Below are 25,805 nucleotides of genomic sequence, written 5' to 3' on the forward strand. Positions count from 1 at the left end.
TCTCTTCGAGGATTAGCTCCATTGAGATGGGCGAGGAGGACTTAGGAGGCGAAGGCGGGTCTTTCTTTAACCTCTTAGAGTTCACTTTTGCCGAAGGCTGTGAGGAGATGTCCGCAGTTGATGTCATCTCGGTTGAAGATAGGGACTGGGAAGCTTCCAAATGAGCCAGTGCCGTGAATAATTTGGAATTCTTAATATAACTACGTTTTTGAACTTGACTGGAGCAATGCGCCATCAGCACGCTAATGGAACGTGAGGTCAAAAAAAGAAAAAATATCTCATTGCCCAGCTGGAAAAGGACCAGGGAGCATATTAAAAAAAAGGAAGGAAAATGCCAGGCCACAGAATTGGAGTCAGAAAAGTTGGAGGCTAGAGTCATAAAGATGGCCGCCGTATATGAAGAAAATTGAAAAATCCAGTCAGCTGAAAAAGGCAGCGAAAATAATCATAGTTGGAGAGAGAAGAGAAAAGTCACCTTAGAGTGCAGGTTATCCACATCTGTGCTTCAGGAGGTGCTGGGGACAGTAGTAAAAGCGTGAGGCGTCCAGGGGATCCATGCGCGGTAAGGCGCGCTGCTGAGGCGATCACAGGCGAGAGTAAACAAGATGGCGGCCGCGGCCGATAACGAGCCGCGACCGAAAATAAAATGGGCTGTAAGTCCTAAAATAACTGTGCCTCAGCGCCGAAAAAGGATTAAAAATGATCCTGGCATGTTCCGACAGGGAAGACTGCCCTTTGTTGGTGGAAATTGAGGCGCGAACCGCTGGTAGACCCTGGTGTGGACGGAGCTCCTAGCCGAACGCCGCCATCTCCTTCGGGCGCCAAGCCACGCCCCCGCGTTATTTCCTTTTTACCTTGGAATATGCAAGAACTAGCTCATTTTTTGCAAAAAGATTGAAGGAGACTGGTGCTTGGATTATTGTAGTGAAAACCCAAAGTCATATTACAAAGTCCTGCGTGCCTACAAAAAACAGGATACAACAGTTAGTGCCTCATATTAAGCAACTCGCACATCAGCAACTATAAACTGGTGTACAGCATTTTTGGAAATGATTTACTCTTGGTGAAATACTTTTTATGTACCACATTATTCCATCCTTGCAAAGCACTTTGTGACTTGTTTACTTTCATGAAAGATTTGTTGACATTTGTAGTAATGTTCCCTCTACTCCTTTCAAATTTCCTCCGTTTCCCTCTTCGGGGACTCCCCTTTCTAATCCTGCTCTACTCTCCGAGATTTCTGCTCTTATATTGCACAAATCCAAACAATCTATTCTATCTACCAAATCTGACTCCCCTTGAGATCCTTCCCTTTTCCATACTACTCTCTTCAATGTCTAAGTGCTGCCTATAACAAAGTTCATTCTGTCTTTTGGCTTCACTTTAATGACCTATGCAAGCATACTACAAATTCTGGTTTGTTTTGATGAGTCTTCACTTGAGATCCAAAAGAGCTTTCATAACTGACTCATAGAGATTGTCTTTTGGATGAGCCTCGCTCACTTAAACTTTACATAGATAAAACAGATGTCCTGATGGGGGACATGAATTCAGCTCTTGGGTCCCCTTGTTGGTGATCCACAGGACTTTGTCCCTTTGCCACAGAATCATCTCCTGTTAAGAACCTGGGGTTCAGTTATTACCAATCTCTCTTTTCCACTTAAAATAGGTGTCCTCTTTTTGTCTTTTTTCATCTGCACTCTTCACAAAATTATCCTGTTTCTACCTCATGCAGTTTGTTAAGCAGTTGTCCAGATGGTTATTCTTGTGCTACAGCAATTCTCTTTCCAATGTGTTCTTTTATGTTTTCTGGATCCTCTTTAGAGAATCCAACATGCTGCTGCTCATCTTATTTTCAATCTTACAGCCTTCATTGGTTCCCTATCTCTAAACGAGTAATCTTTAAATATCTTTGCTTAATTCCTCTAGCTTTCCACCCATCTGGTCCAAAGTATGTGTAATCAAAATTCCATCAATAAAAACTCACATGCCATCTCAGATCTTTCTGGTTTCTATAAGGAAGGATGGCCCTCTATTTCATTCCCGGCTACAAAACACTGGAATGCCACTTTCGATCAATCTTTGTTTTATTAGTGACCACTTTACATTTTGTAAGTTATTTGAATCATGATTGTTTATTTACATGAACTTATAGTCTTCTGTTTCAGTTATTGACTATTACAGCATTTCATTAGAGCCAGCAAACCCTTCTGTGTGACAGTGAATGCTATAAACGTCATTCTATATTACTACATTGGAATGTTGAGAGGTCCGTTACAGACAACGGAGTAGCACTGGGCTTATAATGGCTGATATAAGACTTCTGCTGCAACATTCCAATGTTTGTCTTCCTGTTTCTCCTTTTTTAATTTAGAACATTGTACCCTCAGTGGGTAAAATGCTCTAACAGCATGATAGCCCTTCTGCCTCAGGCTATACTGGTTCTTAAGGCCCTCTCCCCTGTTGCCTTCATCGTCATTTTAAGTGGGTGTGCGCCAGGTAATAAAGTCCAAGTTCAACTGTAGACACACTCCACTGGACGTATTGGAGTGCTTGCCTCGCTTTATCTATAGCCCTGATGAAGTTCTCCGAGTGAGAATGAAACGCGTTGGCTGAGCTGAATGTTCTTTTATCTTGTGGAATATTATTGATTTGAAATAAAGGCTTTCGGTGTACAACACTCGTATCCTGGACTTTATTACCTGGTGCACACCCACTTAAAAATGAATTTAGGATCCTGATCACAGAGGCATCACGCAACGGCTGGTGCTGGGGTTTGGTGCGTAGGACTTTGCAATTTCATGAAACTGGCATGAGGTGCAGAACCATTGGTCCGTCGTTGTAGCTTCATTTTCTGGCCTTCATCGTCATTGTAGGCTGATGGATGGAGGACTGTTGGGCCCACGCGGCACAGCTGAGCTGGGCTCTGACAGGCGGCAGTGAGCGTCATGCTCCCTGACACGGAGCCTGGGAGTGAGCTGTGGTGATTTGCGCTGGGGGCGGTTAGCGCTGAATGAGCTCTGCGAGGGTCTTCTAGAATACAGTGGAGGTCAAAGTGGTTGCTGGACAGCATCAGTGCAGGACTGCTGAGGAAGGATTTAGTGTAACTGGGCCCTGCTGGCTTGAGGACTTCTAATAAGTGGGTGAGGCACTTCCTGAGACCCAGTCGACATTAGGAGCTTGGCACCTGGCTGCATAATGCACACACTGGATCCCTACATTTGTCCCCCCTGCAGTGAAGAGATCTGTTGCAAGGTACTGCTCCTGGGATCCTTCTGATCCTTCTGATTGGAGCTCCCCCTGATGTTCCCGAGGATTCCCGCCTGTGCTGTGGGGCCTTAGTGGCATTGCTGGTAAATTCTGGAACTCTTGTGGAGCTGACGGGTGCTCGGGTTTTGGAGCTGAATATATTGCTGCGAAGATGGGCAAGAATAGAGCGACTAGGGCCCTACAGACTAACACCATCACCCAGTGCAATCAGCGTGGGAGCCCTAGACATAAGGCGACCAGGTAGACTGGTGCTAGAATGGTGGATACACAGGGGAGGCAGGGGATGAGCATACCAGAGAAGACGTTTTGTTAGCTATACATGCATCCAGAACAGCTCTGGAGGGCAAAATAGATCCTGTCTCCATAGAGGTCAATCTGCTTTGCGCACACCTCCGTAAAGTTGTGGATAAGCTCAGGGCCACTGAACACTATAGAGGTCTTGCAGTTGGAAGTGAAAATGCTTAAGATGCAAGTGTGAAAAATGACTGTGATAACGAAGACTTTGGAAGACAGAGTAGAGGATGCCGAGGGATGCTCAAGGCATAATTATTTAAGACTGCTGAGGGAGAGGAAAGCTCCACACCGTAAAAATTCCTTGAGGACTGTATCCAAACGTCTTTGCAGCTAAAGGGTCTGTCACCAATCTATGCTGAGAAGAGGGCACTCAGGGTCATCCTCTCCTGGGGGCCCGCATAGTGCCATTCCAGCAAGGACATTTAACAACAAAGACAGAAGCAAGGCAGGGGAACAGACAGGGGGAGAGCGTTAGAAGCACAGAAATAGTGATCTAAACAGGGTAACTGAGAAAAGAGGGTCAGAGTGACGATAAGCAGGACAGGGTTCGATAGAGGGACAGAAAAAGGGACATGTAAAGAGAGAGAAATTAGAGTAAAAGTAGGAATAAGGAGAAAAAGAGCAGGGGAAGTAATAGAAAATGAAGAGGTAAACACAAATAAAAGTATGACTGTAATAAGGACTGGTGTAACTAGAAGTAAGTAGGAGTAGAAAAACGTATCAGTAAGAGTATGGGAAGTAGGAGTAAATAGTTGTATGAGTAGTAGTATGTTTGAGTAAAAACAATAGAAAGTTGGAGTCATTAGGCATGGGCAGTAGGACTAAAATAGATATAAGTAATAGCAAGAGTAGGCTTAAGTAACGGTATGTCTAGGAGTCATTAAAAATGCATTTAAGCATTAGCGTGCAAATTAACGTAAGTACATGCTTAAGTAGGAGTAAGTGTAGTGATAATTAGGGATAAGTGCAGACGTAACAACAGGAATAAGAGTATTTGTTAGAGCAACACAAGTGATAATAAGGAGGATGTTTAGGATGCTTAGGATTAAGTAATGGTAAGCAGGCATAAGTAAGGGTAAATAGAAGTAAGAGTAGGAGTAGGAGTGCATAGCAGGAAGTTTAGGAGAAAGTAGGAATAAGTGTAGGATAAAGAGCTGGCGATAATATAGGCAGGGTAGAAGTAGGAGTAATTAGGATTAAAAGTAGAAATAAATTCAAGAAGAAGGAAAAGCAGGAGTAATTAGAATTAAAAGAAGAGTAAGAAGGACTGAGAGTAGAGGGGAGTAGAAGTAGGTAGACGTAGGAGTATGTGGCAGTTAGCAGAAGTAAGACTAAGAATTTTTCGGCGTAAGAGCAGAAGAAAATAGAAAATAAATATAATCAGGAAGCAGTAGTCGCAAGTATCAGTGAGTACAAACAAGAGTAGACACAAGTGAGAGTAAGAGTAGCAGAAAAAGAGTAGGAGTAATAAGGAGGGACGGAGAAGGACTAAGTTGCAAAAGTGGTAGGTTGTAGCAATGCCAAGCATAGAGGATGTTTACAAAAGCTGTTCATTGTGGTCAGTATCAGTCAATCAATCAAACAAAAAACGTTATTTGATTAAGGAACATAATTATAAACAAATATGCAATATAAAAGCATAAATAAATAGCATAAAATAGTTATAAATGCATGTTAATACGACAGCAAACTATACTTTTGTAAAAGAGCCAAAAGCAAAACAGGTTGCTTGATCCTTTAGTGTCTGCAGAAAAAGAATTGCTGGTCCACTTAATCTGAAATTATGGACTTTCAAAGTAGGCAGGAGATATAACTTAATATACTTAACATAAAGTTTACAATTTTTTTTTAAATGTGGTAAAGTTTGAGGAGAAATGCCATTGCAGTGACAAACATTTGAATAATTCCCGTATACTGTCCAAAGGGAAAACAGAGCAGGCTACATAAGGAGCCCATTCTGATGCTCAGCAGCAAAGCCCTCTCCCATTGACTGGATTTTTACAGTAAATAAGGCTCAATGCCTGGAGTGGTTGGTAAAAGAATACGATGCTTATTTGTAGTCTTAGCAATTTCTCTCTCATCTCTTTTAAACTTCTAGCCTATAAAAGCATGCTTCAGGCAGGATTTATCAGACTTGGTCACACTGTTAGGGTCAGTTCAGAGGAATGGCATGCCCAGTTGAAAAAGGGAATGTTTGACATGAGAAAGCTATAGGATATTCATCCCCATCTCACAGATAAGGCAGTCCTTGATCACCTGTTGGTTAGAAATAGACTGGGGATTGCTCCAGATAAACAATCAAATCATCAGAAGAGAATGTTTTATAAGGACCTCAATAATAGTCAACTTAAATTCTACATGGGAGGGTAGGATGGGGTATACAACAGATTCAATTTTCCTCCCTTTGTATACTAGCTACCATGGCATAAACCTATACTCTAACACCATAATTTGCAACTGGTGCACATTGTGGCATATTTACAAGCCCCTAGTGCCTCCAGAGCATCACTTTTATTGATGCTCCAGTGGTGCTGTGTGCTGGCCCATATTTACAAGGCCGCACAAAGCCACTTTGCATGGCTTTACACAGCCTTGAAAATATGGCCCTCTTTCACACAGTACTCTGCATCAAAGGGGTGTGTCATGGGTGTTGTTGTGGGTGTTCCCAATCAACACCCATGGCTTTTGACACTGCCCTAGATTTACAAGGATTCATAAATCTGAGGCAGTGCCAGAAATGCACGCTTTTCCAAGGGTGGGGGCGTTAATATGACGCAATGGGGAGAAATACTTTTATTTCTCCTCGTTTTTTTATCTTTCTATGTGTGCTGTGTTCTGCAGCACACATAGATGGATCAAAACACCATTAATGATTGTTTTGTGAAGGAAGGGTGTCTCTTCTTGCACAAACACATTCATCCCTGCAACTCAGGAACCCTTGCACCGTGATGCAAGGGTGCTTGCATTGGCACATGGCTGCTGTTTGTGCGCCTGCGCAGGGAGAGCACAGGAGTGTGCCGTATTCTTGTAAATATGATGCATCCCGGCATTTTTGAAGTGACACAGCTTGGTACCACTCTGTGCCACTTCTTAGTAAATATGTCCCATTATGTTTTGTAAATTAAAGAAAAAAAACCTGCAGATGGTTTGTCTTCCACCAAAGGGATCAGATTAAAAAGTTCACCAAATGTACATTTGAGGCAAATTATGGCTAAATTGGAGTGCCAAAGCCCAGAGGAATCAAACCGCACCCCAAGCAGGGGAAGCTAATCACTTTTATCAACTTTTTAGAATTATTAATAATTAATCTCAGGCTCAAGTTTTGCCTATGTGAGATCATTGGCTCAGTCAATGTTTTTTAGACATTTTGCATAGCAGCGTGGGCTGCTGCTCAACATGGCTTAAAGTAAAGAAAAAAAATGCTATAATGCAACCAGTGTTGACCATGGATGTCTAAACAAACATTGCCAAGGCACTAAATATCACATAGGCAAAACCTATTGGCTTTGCCAATACTTGTTTTTTACTTTTTGTCATGCACTCTACAAGAGTGCATGTGCCAGCAATCCCTCCCCCCTCCCACCGTCCTGTTGTGCAATACGTCCCGAAAACATTAAACAAAGCCAAATAGCAAACACATCCACATAGGCTATATGGCTTTCTTAAATGTTCTTTGTGGCGGATGGGAAGGTTGGAGGGGCAGGGGAAATTGTGGGGGCACAGATATCAGGAGGAGTACAGGAGCAAGCAACAAGAGGGCGGTGTCATGGACGAGGAAGCAGCAACACAATGGAGAGTGTTAAAATGGCGGCGGATAAGCAACATAAGGGAGGTGTGGAAGAGGAGAGAGGAAGCAGCAGCACAACAGAGGGCAAGAGTAGTGTGGGAGTCAAGCAAAACGGGGGGTGAGGCAGGGAGCAGCAACACAATAGAGAGCAGGACACGTGCTGTGGGTGGGAGGGAAAGCACAGACGATGGGAGGACAGAGGGACTGGAGACACAAGCACTCTTGTAGAGTACATGTAAAAAAGTAGCCGCAGGAGCCTGCAACCAGTGAAAATACTCTACCTGAAGACAGGAAGGTGTACTCGGCCCATGTTCCATATGAGGGACAAACACAGACGCCCCAGGTGGAAATAGGAGACAAACAGGAGGGGTTGATAAATAAGAGGCGAGGAGCAAGAGTGACGTCAAAGCTAACCATGGTAAGTAAAGTTTTAAGATTTTTTTTTGTTAACAAAAGATTTTGTCGACAGCACATGAGCTGTCTCAGGTAAAACCTAACAAAGGTACATGCAGGAGTGAAGAACCAGTGGAAGGACACTGAGATGCGCAGGTATGTACTGGGTCAGTAAGGTGGGGAGTTGTGCTAGGGTGATAGTCACTTTAACATGCTGGGGAGACATGGAAATGGAATGGACATCCTTTTGAGACACTGGAAAAATGACCACTGCGACCGGCACATATATGCAACTGCAAACAGAGAACGGTCCCAGGGATGATTCGGCCTTCCACTTCAAAAAGCATGCTGTGAAGAAGAGCTGCAACAGACACAACTGCCCATGACCTCGGTGTGTATCAGTGAAAAGGACATGTTCTGAAAAAGACTCTCCTCAAACATTATAAAAGCTCTAACTCTCTAAAATCAATGAAATTCCCTTAAAGATAACATTGAATAAGAGTTTACTGATATGTTGACAGTAGCTATGCCACTAAAACTAGCAAGACATGAAATCTTATACCACTGACATACTAACTCAAGCTTCACTCCCATCCCACCATACAGTCTTAGTAACATCAACAAATGTTAATGCACGATATAATATAGTACCAATGTGCATTATCACAATTTATATGTATAGTAACTGAATGAATTGAATCCAAATTTTAAAGAACATCGGCATAAACCACAACTATGCAAAATCCGAAATAATATCACAACACAGTTTATGGAGTGTGTTCACCTTTCCATAACTCCCACCCCTAGTATCCCTTCTCAACAACAAGTGGTTCTACACATATTTCACATTACAAAATATACAATCTGCGAAATTTCAACCATGTGACATACATATTTCAAAGTTCTAAACAGAAGTGCGAAATATTTTGAATTGTTTCTATCTCTTAATCATCATCAATCTACAAAAATAATAATTGACATTTACAAAAGATTTGTCACATGTATTTTGTTGCCCACGCCTAGTTGTAAACTAGAAAAGCCTGTCAAACCCAAAATAAAAACAAGCATTTACAATGCAATGGTCTCTGCATTGTTAAAGTTAGAGCTATTGGCATTGCTCATGACATTATTTTTGTTTATGTTTTTGTTTTTAAAACATTTTAAGAAACGGCATTGTTATTTACAATGTCAATAGCTTAATCACTCTCAAATGCGAGACCTATTGCATTTGCACCCACACACACAAAGCCACCCACACACACAGAGCCACCCACAGAGCCACTCACATAGAGCAACCCACACACAAATAGAGCCACCTACACACACACACACAGTAGCCCACTGACCTATTTACATTATGTGCAACCAACATGACATAATGCAATAGGCAGGCAAATTCAGATGATGCTACTCTACAGAGTAACTTATTTCAGACACAAAATGTTGAAAAACACTTAAGTAAGTCTACGGCTCTGGTTACTCGACTTGTGAAAAATGTCACTCATTCACCTCAGAAGGTTTGACTGCTCTAATGGGGACCCAAATCTATTGTACCGAACAGTGGGAGAAGGAACAATGGGGCAAGTCTAGGGCATCTCCAAAAGAAAAACCTTAGTCTCCTCAACTTGTCGTGCCAGGCTCTAGATTATAAGCAAATCAAAGAGGCAGGAAGATGCTCAGTTAAGCTCAGGACATGGGGAGGGGTGGAGGTTGGAGGGGCATGCACAGTGCAGCCATGTGGCCATCAAGAAATCAGGCCCAGACACCAAGTGGGCTGAGCATCACCCATCTTCATGGCAGAAAAAAATAACTACCTTAGACTGATGTCACTTTCCTAGAAGACAAGACTTTGCTGTCTCTTTAAGGTTTTTATGGAACAACTGTTTCCCAAACCTTGCAGTTGAATGTTGTAAGGGGATCCTTAGAGTGCCCCATTTGGGCTATTGACAATATTGGATACAGCGTTTGTACACCATGTGGAAGGTTTAGGAGCATTACCCGAACCACGGTTATTAAAGCGGATGCAAATTACAGTACCCACCACCCATACCGCCCAGCAAACTCCGATCACCCTGGACCCAAAGATAAAGCTTCACAAGACATGGCTGCTCCAAACCAACAGAGAAGCCTCTCTAAATGCCACTTATGCTCTGTTGATCCTGTCTTTCACTGACGTTCCGTGAGCATATAAAGTATAACCACATGCAAAATATAGGGGTGTTCATATTCAGGCTACGTGGAAAAGAAAGAATGAAAAAATGAAAAAAGGGGGCAATAAAGGCACAGGCTACCTTACTAAAGAGTGAAGCACTAAAGAGACACTCAGTAGACCGGGGAAGAACTCACCATCAGTCGCATATAATGGAATATTGCTTCCACCAGAAGGAAGTCCGAAGCCAATGGATCAGAATACGATCGGATCTATAAGTATGAAAGGTAAAACAGCAAATGAACTGTGGATTAGTTGGATAAGGAGCAAGAATGACCACTGATCTAAAGTTTTTGCACGCTGCTCTATAGAAAACAAAGATACTGTGCTTATACCTGGAGCAGTCTGTTTTTCAGAAGTCAGTCCGGATGACGATGGGTTAACAACTCCATAAACTTTACAATGGTCAACCAGGAGACTCAGCCGGAGCGGGGTCTGATCAGACAAATATCCACAAGAGGATCACTAAAAATATGGACTACCGATACCGGTACATATCAGCGACAGTCCGATAAGAGTCAATGAAGAAAAGGACATTTGAAAAAAGTATAACAAGGAGGACGGCAACATATAGTGGTGTACTCATGAGGGAACAATATACCCCATGGGAAGAAGCTAATAAAGTGGCAAGGTCCTCTATATCTACACCAGGGGAAAGAAAAAGGCGAGAATTCTTACTTCTGGTGAGCACGGACGGTCGAGCTGTCACCCCGGCGTCTGTAGTGATCCAAACCGGGACAGAATTCAAGCGTGGGTCCCAACATGCAGGGGGGAAAGCAGGTTCTCCTCTGAGGGCGATATCAAAGATCCAGCGTCACACGCATCCATGAGCGTGGGAGGGTCTGAATTGGCCGAATATCCAAGGCTGCAGGCGATTGGTCGGATGTACAACCCAGTGATTCATTGGTCCGCACGCCAACAAAGCCAACGATCCACATCGGCGACGCTTTCCGAGGTATGTCTGGGGTACTAGATAGAAAAAACGGACTATCGGTTAGTGCCGCTTACATCAGAACAGCGTTCTGCTAAATAGAGAAAATGTTAACCAGCCCTCGCTGCAGAATTTGCACTAATTGCAGTGAGGGCTGTGTGAGGCAAGCTGATCGATGGCATGCAAAACCGGAGGCGTAACAATAGCCCCGCAGGGGCTGAGAACTGACCGGGTCCTGAGCGTGGGGGCCCTACTCCATGCACTTTGCAGGGCTCCGCCTGCAAGTTACTTTACGCGACTGGCAAAACCCAAGTGCACAACTCTCCCCCTTTCTGCGCACACAGGAAATCAAGGGTCGCACTGCAAAGCACCCTCTAACTTCTGTGACGTCTTTGTTGCCACGGTTAGCGGCTGTCCCTCGGGAGGCTCGCAAGGGCTGCTGGTGCTCACGCGACATCTTAGTTCAAGCGTCATCACGATATTCTCAGATATGAAAATAGAGTGACAACGGAGGACCCCGGCCTGAGATTGGTATAACAACACGGGGGGAGGAGACCAGAGCAGCAGCCGAACACCGCCGCCTTTCTCCGAGGCGAAGCAGAAATGCCTCGGAGAAAGGCAGCGGCGATTTCGGATTCGGGGACGTGTTTTTCTTTTCCTCTCCTCTTGCCATTGGCTGGAGGAGAAAATTAGAAAAGTAGCAAAAAACACGCCCCCGAATCCGAAAAGGACAGGGCCTGTTCGGAGAGACAAACCTCTTCTCCAATGGCTGGCCAGCATTCAAGAGGCCAGCCAATGGAGAAGAGGGGCGGGTTCAAGCCCCTCTTCTCCAAGTCATTAAATCTCGCGATCGAGACTGCGCAAGCGCAGCCTTCGCTAGCCGAGACCTAATGAGTTGGTCCATTCAGAATTTGAACCTTCAGAATATGCACATCTCTTCTGTAGTTGCAATGGGCTTTGAACAGCTTCAAATCTACACTGAGAAGCATTCAAGCAAATGCTTATTAATCTTCCTCTGAGAGTCTCAGTACTTTGAAACAGGGACATATTAATACAGGACATATTAATAGGCTAAAGATTCAGTGGGAGTTAACCAGGCACTAGTACGCACTGCAAGTCGGGAGAGGGTGCATCGTGGGAGCCCCGTGAACGTGTCTGCATCTGATAGTGATGTATGTGTTTGTCAAGGTGTGATATGTCAGGATTGGGATAGAAATTAATGACGTAGATATGAAAAGAGATGCATTTACTGGATATATCTAATCACTTGGACAGCAGATATTACAGGCATCTCTGCAGTGAAGACACCAGTTGAAGCAGGGCTTCAGACTGGCAGCGTATTTGACATTTCTCTGGATGTTTTAATGATGGTACTGTCATGTATGATGGGTGAGGATAAAGGTGCACCTTGAGAGATCTGAGAATTAGTGGTGTATTGCAAAATGGTGGGGCCCCATGCAAAATGTGGTGAGCGCCCCATGAATCTCATGTCTTGTAGGTATTCATTGACTTTTGGATTATTAGGGACCCCCTTGAAGGGTTGGAGCCCCCCTTGAAGGGTTGGGGCCCTCCTGGAGGGTTTAGATGCTGAGTGGTGCTGTATGCTCATCTCCTTCATAGATATTAACACTTTCTTTGGATCTTTGGGGGAGAGAGAGAAGTACCAGAGGGGGGCCAAATCCTCATGCTATAACAACGACAGGATTTTGCGTTATCGGGTTACAAAAACGGGGGGCATGGCCTTCTATATAGGCTGCCCCCCAATTCCCCTCATACCTTCTTTGTCGCACCCTTGTTAAAGGTGGAAACTGCAGCTATAGAATTCCTCTGGGCTGTCCTGGAACTGGAGATCCTGGTGTATGGGTCAATACCCCAAACCCTGACCATCTCCTTCACCTCAGGAGATGGAGAAACCATTGTTGTTGCATCAACCCTTCGCTGTACTTGTTGCTCGTTTGCACCTTGTTGGTAGCCAAATGTCATCCTCTCCTCTCCACTCTTCTCAAGTTTAAATATTATTTGGAATGCAGGCAATTTTCTTATTCCCTATTTGAGAACAGTTGTCAGGGCTTTGATTCTTATGGCCATAAAGAAAAATGAATGTTTAGGAGTCTCAGTGTACACGTTCTAGAGCCTGCAGGGGGGCTGCATGCCGTTCTGCTGATGGTGGCTATTCTTAAGTCTGGGGGCCTTCGGATACAATTTTTAAATACATTAATTATCATGCAGATTTTTCATTTGTTCTGTACCCTGTGAGAAACACTCAGTGACATTTCTGTGGTCAAAGTGTAAACAGTACATGGCTTGACAGTGCCATTTTGAGAGCTACTGCGGCATGTGTGTATCTCAGGAATGCCCTACCATAACATGAGGCACTTATGCATAGCTGCCAAGTTTCATGTTGAGTGCTTTTTTATGTTTTAGTGTCCTTAGGTGTGACATTTCTAGTATGTGTGATACTTCCAGTGACACTTTGGGAGATATTTACAACAGAAGTGGCGGAGCGTGTCGTTAGCCTCCTTGGCTTAACGACACGCTCCGCCACTCCAGAAACGCAGGAATGCATCTTCTTTACAAGAATAGGGTGCAGCCCTGTGTTTCCCCCCTGCGCTAGCAATACACTAAACAGTGTTGAGCCAACGCAGGCACTCAAGCTCGCCAACTTAATATTGCAAGAAAAAACTCAGCTATGCAGCGGTTCGCTGAGTCTTTATGAAACTCTGCTCTCCAAGCAGAGTGTGTATTGGGCAACGCTCTGCGAACTCCACTGGAGAAGTGGAGTTCGCCGCCCACCCCTAACAGCACCACACCATAAGCCAAAAGCGCACTAGCAGCTTTGTGAAATACAGCAAGATAGCCATGAGCGCACCATACCGGGTGGTCCTAGTGGTGCTATAATACGTGGCTCATACATTTTATTGAGGTGATGCAGACACCAGCACCAAAATGTTTTAGTGTAACCACTTATGGCTTTACGGATTGGGTGTTAGGCCTATGCTGTTTGTACACCTAAGGAATCGGTTCATTGTAAATACCAGAGTGCTATCACAATCTTGTCGATTCATGATAAGTAAAATGCTCATGTCTATCACATAGCAATACATTTCCAGCTGCATGACCTCCTGTGCTGAGTTGCCTCGTTTCTCTTTCTGTTGTGGGGTGCTTTATTTGGTTCCAGGAGCTACAGGGAAAATGTTGTTTTCGATCTTATGAAAAGTATTTTTACCCTCTCTCTTTTCCATCTCTCCGTGGTGCTCTTCCTTGCTAGTAGGAATAGCTCAGTAGGTAGGGTGTCTGCTGCGGAGGTCTGTGTGAGCAGAAATTGCCTGCTAAAATAATTAAAATGTTAATGTTAATGTGAAGAAAGCGCGCGGCTACACAAAGAATGTCCCGGCGCTCAACACTGTAGTCAGAGAGAGAGAAGAATAAAACAGCTACTGCGTGAAGAGCCAAGTTTTTTCTTGAATGATGCTTCATCATTGATCTGTCGCAAATCCGAAGGGAGATTGTTCCAGCCCACCTGGCCGAAAAAAGAAAAGGAACGGCCGCCAGTTTTAGCCAGATGAACTCTTGGAATCCCAGCCAGATGGTTAATGGAAGACTGCAATACTCTCCGCAGGTTGGAGTACACAACCCTGGCAGATAGATAACCAGGTCTTGAGTAATGGAGCATCTGAGCACTTTAAGAGATTCAGTTTTCCACGTGGTGCCAGTGCAAATCACCCAGATGCCTAATAATGTGCCCTCGCCTGGGAAGGCCAAGAGCCAACCTAGCTGCTGCATTTTGAACAGTCTGAAGTCTTTTCACCAGGGATTTTGACAGGCCAGCATATAGTGCCTTTGCATAGTCAAACCTGCACATAACCAAAGCCAATACCACTGTGATCGTAAACGGCACTGAAAGGAAATGCAGACATTTTTTTGCCATACATAAAATGCCAAAGCACAGCCTACCACTGAGATAATTTGGTTCTGGAAAGACACTTTATTGTCAAATGTTATCCCCAAGTATGTTAGACAGAATCTACTTGGGTATCTGGTGGAGATAACCCTACAGGCCAGTGGGCATTCTAATTAGGGGCAAGATTGTGTCCAAAGCTGAGCACCTCCATCTTTTTAGTGTTACACTTCAGATTGTTGTAGGTCATCCACCGAAAGACTATAGAGAGATAGGGTTCGATGGCATCCTGTTCAATGGGCATCCCTTTACTGAAGGCATAGAAGATCTAGGTATCAACCACGCAAGAAATCATTTTAGCCACAAATGATTCCACATCCTTAGCCAGGGGGGACGTACAGATATTGAACAATGTGGGGCTAAGTGCTGAACTCTGAGAAATTCTGACTGAAACCCTTTGGCTATCAGGGTAGTAAGGGAGGTAGCCATACTTCTTGACTCCTGTCCTCAAGAAAGGACTTCAGCCACTTCCAGGCATTGTCTCCTAATGCCAGTCTCCTTGAAAGTGTGCTAGCAGCCAAGCATGTGGAACTGTGTCAAATGCTGCCAACAGGTCCAACAATACCAGGACTGCCCTACCGTCCACATCGATGGTACTTTTAATAAGTTCAGAGACCCCCAACAAGGCAGTCTAAGTGCTGTGCCCCAGACTAAAGCCTGATTGGCTACGATGAAGAAACCTGTTCTCTAAGTAGTTGGATAGCAGCAGTTCACAAATCTTTCCACTAACTTAGAAGGTGCGGAAAGGCGGGAAATGGGTCTATAAATGCCCGTGAAATAAGGGTCCGTGCTATGCTTTTTTATAAGAGGAACAATTGTTGCTCTCTTCCAGCATAAAGGCACAGTTCAGTGGCTAATGACTTATTCAGCCAGGCATTCAGGATGGGGTTGATAACATCTACTCCCAGAGCCAAGATAGGGGGTGGGGGAGGGGGCAGACCGTCAGGAGAACCAGATTTAAGATTGAAAATGTGTGCAAATTGAGGTGCTTAAATAACCGAACTGTAAATTAAGCAAACTGCACCTGTGATAATGCATTACTTGAGGACTCGTGTGACATATGATTGTGCAAACCACACCATGTTCCAAGTCTGTGTGTGGCTGGCTGAAAACAGGAAATCACTAACCCTGGGCGTAGTTCGCGAAGTAGCACTTCGCGAAGCTACGCAAAGTGCAGTTCGCACTACGCGAGCTACGCGTAGTGGTTCGCGAACTGCGTAGTACCTTGTTCGCACTGTGCCAGATGTCGTTTTCAATGATTGCACAGTGCGGACAAGCAACCGGCACTGTGCAATCATTGAAAATGGCATCTTGCACAGTGCGAGCTGTAATTTTCTGCTGCTCGAGTAGATTTTTACTCAAGCGGCAGCTTTCTCAACGCAAACTGGTAGTTTCTCATCGCGAGCGGTCGCGAGCATACGCGACCACTCGCAATGAGAAACCTGACCTCCTCGCGTTGGGAATCTCGCCGGGAGGTTTATTTTCCATGCTCGCGATCGCCAACTTGATGTTGCTGATCGCGAACAAGGAAAAAGTCTCGCCGGGATGTCATTTTTCTTGCTCGCGGTCGCCAACTTGACGTTGAGGACTGCGAGCAAGCAAAAAATGACTGCAGCACTACGCAACACTACGCTACGCGTGTTCGCACTGTGCTACGTGCAGTTCGCGTAGTGCGAAGTAGCGCACACTTCGCAAACTACGCGAGCGTAGCGTAGTGCTTTGCCCAGGCTTAGAAATCACCACTCAGGTAGATCATCTGCAACTGTCATGTAGGCTTCGATATTTACAGGAGTCCTTTTGACTTCAGATGACATCAATGACAATTACATTTAGTATTTCTCAAGACTGCGAGGAGTGAATGATGTGTTCTTTGCAAACAAAACAATGTTAAGCATATATTCTCTGATTCACCTGCCACCTGTTTCCTGCCTCTGTAGCACAATGGCTGTACGTTTGTGCTGTTATTTAAAGAGCACAATAGCTATCACACTTTCAGTGGCATTAACAGGATTTGATGAAGGGCAGGACACCATAACAAAAGACTCTGGTTTTAAATCCTGGAAGGGTATGTCACTCTTTAATTCTTGTATTTTAATGTAGCATAATTTGATTTTTTTCTACAGACAAATGTGGAGGAGTTTCTGAATTCCTATTGCTTCCTTTGTAATATATTTTAAAATGTCAAACCTGCTGTTGTTGACTGCTGCGAGACCTCTCCTAGATGAGGTCATTCTCATTTTAATATGCTGCTTCTTGGGGCGTTTTACCTGGGCCTCGGCTGAAATAATTTATTTTCAAGAATAGCTTCTGTTTAAGTGACAGAGGGCCAGATGTTCGACCAAGAAATGTGTGCAATGCAAAATGTGACTCTTTTGCAAGTCGCAATTTGCGAGGCGCAATTTCTGTGTATTTCACACTGTTTGCAATTCCCAATGGGGTCGCAAATTGCGAGGCTTATTAATATTAATGAGCCTCTCGCAATTTGCGAGCCCATTGGGAATGGCAGCCCTCCCAGGGATGGGGGCCTGCTGGGCTCAGCAGACCACCATGTCTGGAACTGATTTTTAATAAAGCAGCTTTTTTTTAAAAAACTGCAGCCCGTTTTCCCCAAAGGAAAACGGGATGCCTTTAAAAGAGAAAAATGAAACTTTTCAGTTTCATTTTTTTAAAGAGCAGGCAGTGGTCTCTGGGACCACTGCCTGCTCTTAAAAAATATTTTCAAACATACTCACAAAGGGGAAGTGGTCTCCTTGGGACCCCTTCCCCTTTGCGAGTAGATTACCACCTACCTGGTGGTAAACTGAGAGTGTTTTGCGGCCGCAAATGCGGTCGCTATTTTGCGAATCCCAGACTCGCAAAATAGCATTTGTAACTTTCGCTATTAGGAAGGGGCGTCCCTTCCTAATAGCGAGTCAACATTCTATGTACTAGTGTTTTACTAGTACATAGAATGTTGACTCGCTATTAGGAAGGGACACCCCTTCCTAATAGCGAAAGTTACAAATGCTATTTTGCGAGTCTGGGATTCGCAAAATTGCTTTTGTACATGCTATTACCTTTTTTTGCGGCCGCAAACGGGAGCATCTCCTGTTTGCAGCCGCAAAAAAGGGTCGTACATCTGCACAGAGTCCTTCCTGCACTTGAGAGGCAGCTGTCATAGGAATATTATCCCTCCTGGATTTAGGAGAGCTGTGCATTAAATTCTGCCCTTCATAAACGGTTAATTTGCATTTAATGAGAGGCTAGGAAAATTACACAATGTTCATGTTTGGCTGATTTTCTGCTGGACCCTGCTCTGCCGAATTCAAAATAAGACCCTCAAAGTTTTTGTTAAATTTAAGGTACATGAACAGTTTTCTGCTTCTTTGACAAGACTAGCCCTCATAATTTAAGGTCTCAAATGAGGAAGAGTAGGGCCCAGTGTATTGACTATAACTAATCTGATCAATGCTGAGATAGTGATACATGACAAGACAAGTTAGAGGTGCATTCTGAGAGCTCTATTAATGTCTCATGACAGGGACAGCATGATCACTCGGAATAAAGGTGAATATCACTATGATAGGTCTTTGGATGTCTTTATGCTGCATTATTACTAGTTCATGGTGCAAGTCAAACAGAGGGTCATAATGAATATCAAACAGCAGAAAGGATAACATAATAGTGCATGTTTTGAAAAGGCTTTGAGTATGTGGGAGCAGAACCCCAATATTCAATGGCACCCAAAAATTTAGCTCACCCAAAAATGTACCTTTAGGCGGTTCCGCCCCAACACCCTTGATTTGCAATAAGAGTCGAAACCCTCCTCAACATCAGGCCCAACAAAATTAGCAGAATAATAAGTAACTTAGACGACTCAATAACTGAGTTCTAGATCATGCCAAAGTTAAAGGGATTCATTGCTAAAATCTCAAATTAGCATTAGTGAAAAATGCAGGATATGCCATGAAGGCTCAGATACAGAGTACATAGTCAGAAATCTGAATTATTCTAAATCCCAATAAGCAGCAACATTTAACAGCCAACATCTCTAATGGAAAGCAAGTCTCTTAATAAATGAATAAAATCCCTGGTAACCAGACAGAAGGGCATATTTACAAAGAAGTGACAGAGCACGGCGTTAGACTTCTTGGTTTTATGCCACGCTCCGCCACTTCTGAAACGCAGGGCTTCACATATTTACAAGAACATGGTGCAGGCCTGCGTTTCCCCCTGTGCTAGTGCTAATCTTCAGCTGCCTGTCGCCAACACAGCCACCCTTGAACCATAGTGCATGCGTGCCTGCATTGTGGAGAATGATTGTTTATGTGCAGGAAGGTGTCCCGTCCTGTACATAAACAATCATGCATGGCGTTTTGCTGTTTTTATGTGTGCTGCACAATGCAGCACACATAAAAACAAAAAACAAGGAGCCCTGTTAAGACCATGTTTTCCCTGGTCTTAATTTTGGTGCTGCCCCATATTTATGCCACTCTGGTAAATACGGGGCAGCATCAAAATCAATGGGTGTTGCGGCAGAACGCCCACTGCTACACCCATTGCCCACCTCTTTCACGCTAAGTATAGCTTGAAAGGGTGCCTTATTTACAAGGCAGCGTTAAGCCTCGCTAAGTGGCTTTACGCTGCCTTGTAAATGAGGCAAAGTCCATATCGCCACCACGTCAAAAAAAGTGGCATTCTGACAGCAATAGGCGCGTGTAAATTTGCCTCTGAGCCCTGTGAGGAAAAAGAAAAGTCTCAGGTTCACAGTCAAAACCAAGAGTTTTTATACACATTTTATGAATAGGTACTCACCAAAAACTTTGAATTCTGTATAGCGTGACTAGTGAGAACACATATTGGGCAAATCAGTATTAAGATTGTCACAAATTGACATATAATGCTAACCCATTTCTAAGAAAAGGAAAGCTTCAGCAGCTTCTGCACTGTTGCTGTCTGGAGATGCACAATACAGTATGAAATCTTTTCATACAGATCTATACACTAGTGTAGGCTAGCAGGTTCACATCGGAACTTCTTGCGGAAGTGTCCTTGTGATTGATGTGGAGAAGTGTGACTCAATGATTAGAGCGGCAGACCCTGATGCAGAGGTCTAGCCCGGGACCAGGGTTCAATACCCCGCCTCGGCGGGTCTTGGGCTCAAATTCCACGGACCTGATAATTCTCGCCTCGGTGCCTATTCCAATCATGGAGTCCCACTCTGCAACTCTGGGCAATAGCTTGCTTAATCTCCACAACGGCCCCCACAACGCTAAGGATGCCTGGCCTCCACCTTGAGTGGACGCCTCACAGGGAAAGCCAGGATGGGTTCCACAGCGGTATTCGTACAAGCGCCTTGAGACCCTTGCGGGTGAGTAGTGCGCTATACAAGTATCAAATTTACATTTACATTGATACATTCAGTACACAAAGAAAGTTTCATTCACAATACATGCTCTCTAAGGAAAATAACGAGTTACATCACAGTGTTATCTGCTCTGTGGCACATTGATTAGGAGGAGTAATGAGAAGGAGCAAGATTAAAAGAACAGCAAAACAGCATCCATAGTAATAAAATGAGGTCACTGCAAACATATGACACACTAACCGCCATTAATAAGCACACCTCTAAACATCTAATAAAAATCAGTTCAAGTGCAACATTAATATGTCATCAATTACAACTAAATTCACCATAAAAATCATTAGTATTCAAAAATAATTTGGCACCCAGAACTGCAAATTTAGAAAAAGCTACAGCAAACATATTGATAAAAGTCCCTATTTAACATATACAATTCACATATCTTTTTGAGTGACAAAAGTGCCTATTTTCAACATTCACAATTATTAAAATGTTATCAACTCCATGCTCTGTAACAGGACATTTTCAGGCCCTGAGTTGATCAGTCTAGTGGTGCATTGGTACATTTTCTCATCACAAAGGAAGTACCTGTGCACAGCCACGCCTATGCTTTTCTGCAAACGTTATATATCTAAATCCGTGTCAGCCTGTAGTTCTTATTTTTAACTTCAACTGTTGCCCTGGTGACATTAGAGGATACTGGGAGGAGCTGAATACAGTCTGGAAGAGCAGCGACTGTGCAATTAAGCTGGGTGATCCAACATGGGGGCCATGCCTTAGCTAATTCAAAGGTCTGACTTGGCTCTAAGAGCCCAAACACGAGCCAATCTATGAAACTTGCCATGTAAATCACAACAACCTTTTATGCAAAATATGATAACATCTCTTCAAAATTTAAAAAAAGTAAATTTCTTTATCATCGGGAAGCGTTTTACCTTAGTACATCAGATTATACCACTTTACTGAGAGGCATTAGTTAAAAGCTTAAACCTGAACTTAAAAACATTCCTTTCCACCCTCCCTAACAACAGTCATTAGCGAACTAAAGGAAAGTTAGTTACCATCAGTACCCTATATGTGGCCTAGATTTTTATTAAGATGGAGCAATATTATAGTCTAGCAAATCTAACACAAGAGGTTTTTGTACCCTGCACACCCTGAACTCACATATTTGAATGTGCTCTCCTCAGCGTTAACAAAGAAAAGCTAGGCTAAGTGAAACACAGTGTTTACTATGGTCACACATCTTGGTCAAGCAAGGAAACTAGGATTCCTCCCAGGTGTTCTGGTTTCACAGTGTGCAATGCATCCGCTGGATGGATATTACCCTCTCCTTTTTTACATCGAAGTTTACAATTCTTTGCTCTTGAGGATAGAGCATGGGTGGCGGGCTGATGGCACGTGCAAGCTTGGCTCTTTTTGAGGGTGATTGTCTAAGCGGACCTCGAGCTGGGCCAGATCAAGGAACCTCATTCAGTGGCTCGCCCATCGGGATGTATGACATTACAACGCGTGTTATTACAACGCGTGCAGTTACATCGCATGCGTTACAACGCATGCGATGTTACAACGCTATGCCATTACAACGCAAGTCTTTACATCGACTTGCGCTAGATGGCGTGCTAACATTAGAAAAGTGTAATTTACTATTCCAACTCCAGTCCACTTAACAGTAGGGAAGGTGTTGGGATAGTAAACTACACTATTTGTAATGTTAGCACGCCATCTAGCGCAAGTCGATGTAAAGACTTGCGTTGTAATGGCATAGCGTTGTAACATCGCATGCGTTGTAACACATGCGATGTAAAAGCTGTGCGTCGTAAAAACCGCGTTGTAATGGCTGTTCCCCGCCCATCTCTACTGAGAGGAGAAAAGAACCAAGCAGAAAGACGTGTGGGCGCAAAAGGACAAGGCTGAGAAATGCAGACAGACCAGCATCTGTGAGAGGGAGAGGGGCTGTGAGAGTTGGGACTTCAGGAAAGGAAGGGCACCGATGAACCAATGGAGACCAGGACCAGCGAGGAGGGGTGGGTGGGTGTAGAATGAAAGCCGAAGAAGAAGTGAGAGTGGGGGAGATGAGATGAAGACGGGTGCGAGAATGCAAGGAGGGTGAGGAGAGGGCAGGGTGTGAAAAACACTGAGGGGCTTATTTACATGCCCCCTGCGCCACTCTTGCGTCATTTTTAACATGGGAAAAGTGACGTACGGGTGGCGCTAGGGGCTTGTAAATAAGCCCCTGACATGGGAGAAAATAAAAGAAGCGTGAATAAAGGAGCATTGGGACTAGAGTGGGAGCAAACAAATGAGGGTAAAACACATAGGGTAAGAGGGAGCAAAGAGGAGAAAGGAGAATCTAAGGGGAAGAGATGAAGAGAGAGAAATCAGGGACAGCAAACACGGTGTGGGGGGTCTAGGGGATAAGGAGAGAGGAATCAGAGAGAGCAAGGAAGGAAAAGCAGGAAACGTAAAGGAATAGAGGGAGAAGGCCAGGGGTGCACGAACTGTAAATGTTGGGGATGTTTAACAGGGTTGGATGGAAACCACTTTGTAGGATTAGAGGCACATGTAACTCACCCTATAACCTCCGCCTGTCTCCCCTTGTAAGTCTGATCTCAGGAGCGGGACGAGGGTGCCTTTCTGTCCTCATAAGGGGAGCCCCCAGCTCACGGGCGTGGTGCCAGCCCCCCTTTAAATTTGCTCCTCGCTGCCCATAAATCACTGTCATGCGATGCCCGCCAACGGAGCCTCCTCATTTAGCGTATGTATGCATTTGTATATTTCTTTTGACGTTTTTATTATTACACGATAGTTTCCCTGAAGGTGGAATGAATAATGAAGCATAAGCGTCTTCATTTTAAAAAATAATACAGAAATCGGTTAAGCAAAGTGCAGAATTCCTGCATAATCTTTTCCGTGATGCACTCGGTTTGCCTCGCGCGTATTTCCCTGGGACCTGCCCTCGTAAAATAGCTATAATTTGCCACCTGTGGGGTTACCGCCTTCAGAGCAGGCCGTGCTTTCCTCGAGAATGCTTCTGGAGCAATAAGTGTTGTTTCACATAATGTACCAGTTTTACGAGCTGTGCCTGTTAGGCCCCCGCACCCTCCCTTCCTTGAGAAAGAACGGGGAGGGGCGATGCTCACTCTACTGGAAGGGTGAAGTCACCACCCATACACGGCCCAGGCCCTGATGAAGGAGGGATCAGTGTTTGGCAATATCTATGCTTGGCACTGCCATTTGTCATCACGTCCCATGGGAGATATGCACAATATTGTCATTAAGGGAGTTATCATGTAAATCCCGGTTATTGGTTTTTGCATATTTTATGTGTTTTATTTTTTTATGCTTACACTGTTTGTGTAATTTGATCTCATGGGGGACTTGTTTGAGAAAAACATGTCTTGCATGGGATTTACAAGCATCCAGACACTCCATTTTGTCAGCACTCATCTGGTGCAGTGAACAAGTATTTACACTGGATGAAGCAATAGGAATAAGGCCCTCTATCAACCACTTTTAGTCAGTATTGTCACCGACCAGGGGTCTCCTATTATTTGTCAGGAAGTTTACTCCCTCAGATACTGAGAAGAGGAACAATGATGTACCTCGAGCTGGTAGAGTGGGTGGAACTCACGGAGCTTCACTCCATGGAATTTACATGAAAACTCTGCAAGTTTCGTGAACGGGTGGAATTAGGCACGTCACGCTTTTCGTGCTGATTTTTAGCACCAGGAGCTCGTTCCTCCCTTAAAAATCAGTGTGAATGGCATCACGCGGCATGTCGGAGGGCGCTGCTTCTGAAGTTAATTTTGCGGCAGCTTGAAAAGATTTTTTGCTCGAGCGGCAGCTTTCTCACTGCAAACGTGCCTATCCACCCTCACTGGGGCAATCCCGCTGGGTGCCCTCCTATTGACTAAACATCTCACAAGCGGATGCCAAATCTCACTCGCTCTCGCCAGTGTACCATTGGCGAGCCACATGCGAGAAAAAGCTCCTCCACTTGGCGGAACTCCTCATTTCGTGAGGAAAGCGGAGTGGCCAAAACTCCACCAATTCTGACGACGGAGTGGAATTTATCACCCACCCATAGTTTAATAATGGATTTGCTCCTGGGTAGTCACTGCATTGGAGACCACAATGTTAAAATATCACAAACAGGGTAAACGTGAATAGGAAAGCAATCAAAGCACTGGACTGTGATCATCTAAACCATCCTGGACTAAAATATTTATCCATAATCTCTGACTAGTACACTCCAGTTCTATGCATCACTATCAATCCATTTAACCACTTCAAAAGTATTTGTCTGTAAACAACCTGTACATTGTAAACCATTACTTCCTCTCCCAGAGAATTACCCAGGTTATAGCCAGTCTTCATGGGTGTCCCCATACTCTTTCTGTTTTCCCAAACAGATTCCTTGTTAGTGGTCCTTTTTAGATCAAATCCTACGAGACAGCGCAGCTGTCTGTTTGCTTAAGACGTCTTGGGACATTCTAAAAGCTGACCTAGTAATGCCAACCACCCATTGCTTACCATTGGCTCTGCGGTTTGTAACTCACATTTGCTTACATTCTATTTGCTGGCTTTATTTGTTTTAGGCTGCCCAGTATGTTTTTCCTTCTCATGGAACATGTCCTGTTTACTGTGTCCTTTTATCAGTGCTCACTCTCTGTAAACAGGCTTTTACATGTCGTTCTGATCTTGTTACAATTGCTATGCATGATAAAACTGTACAGCACACAAATGAGAATTTGTGGAAATCGCATCAACTTGTGTATTAACTTGCTTTGATTGAATGAAAATATTTGTTTACACCACACTTCAGAATTACAAAAAATTGTGCTTTCTTATGTGCATTCCTAATTCAGATATATTCTGAAATATTTTTCATAGTTCATTTACAGACATTTAAATTTTGTTGTGTGCTAGAAAAACGCTTTTCCTTTCACACCATCAGATTGTCAAGTTAATCCTCTCACTTTGAAGTCAGAAAAAGAAAAGTAAGCAGGATGCTCCCTCAGAAGACAGAGTCTGACATTTGACCTCTGTCAGTAAAACTGTATGTCTGTGCATAGTGTAATGGATGTCTGTGCATAGTGTAATAGCAATTTCAATTGAAAATGTGTTGTCTGTAATAGCAGTGCACTACCAGACTATGCATAAACCACTCTAGCCATTCCACTCTAAACCACTCTAAACCCCTTTACTCAACTCCACTCCATTCTATCTCACTACACTATAGTCCATGACACTCTATGATACTCTAGTCCACTCTACGCCACTCCACTCTACAACACTCCAGTCTACAACACTCTATGCCAATTCACTCTGGGCTCCTCTACTCCTCTCTACGCCACTCCACTCTATGCCACTTCACGGTACTTCACTCTATGGTACTCCACTCTATTACACTGCACACTACAACACTCTAATCCACTCTGTGCCACTCTATGGCCTTTCCACTCAACATGTTACTCCATTTTACTCTATGTCCCTCCACTCTACACTCTCCTATCTACGACACTGTATGTCATGACACTCTATGTCATTTTACACTACTCTACTCCACTCTATTAGACTTTACTCCACTTGACACTTATTCCACTCTGAGCCACT

This window comes from Triturus cristatus, chromosome 7 (assembly GCF_964204655.1).
Source record: "Triturus cristatus chromosome 7, aTriCri1.1, whole genome shotgun sequence".
Lineage (NCBI taxonomy): Eukaryota > Metazoa > Chordata > Amphibia > Caudata > Salamandridae > Triturus > Triturus cristatus.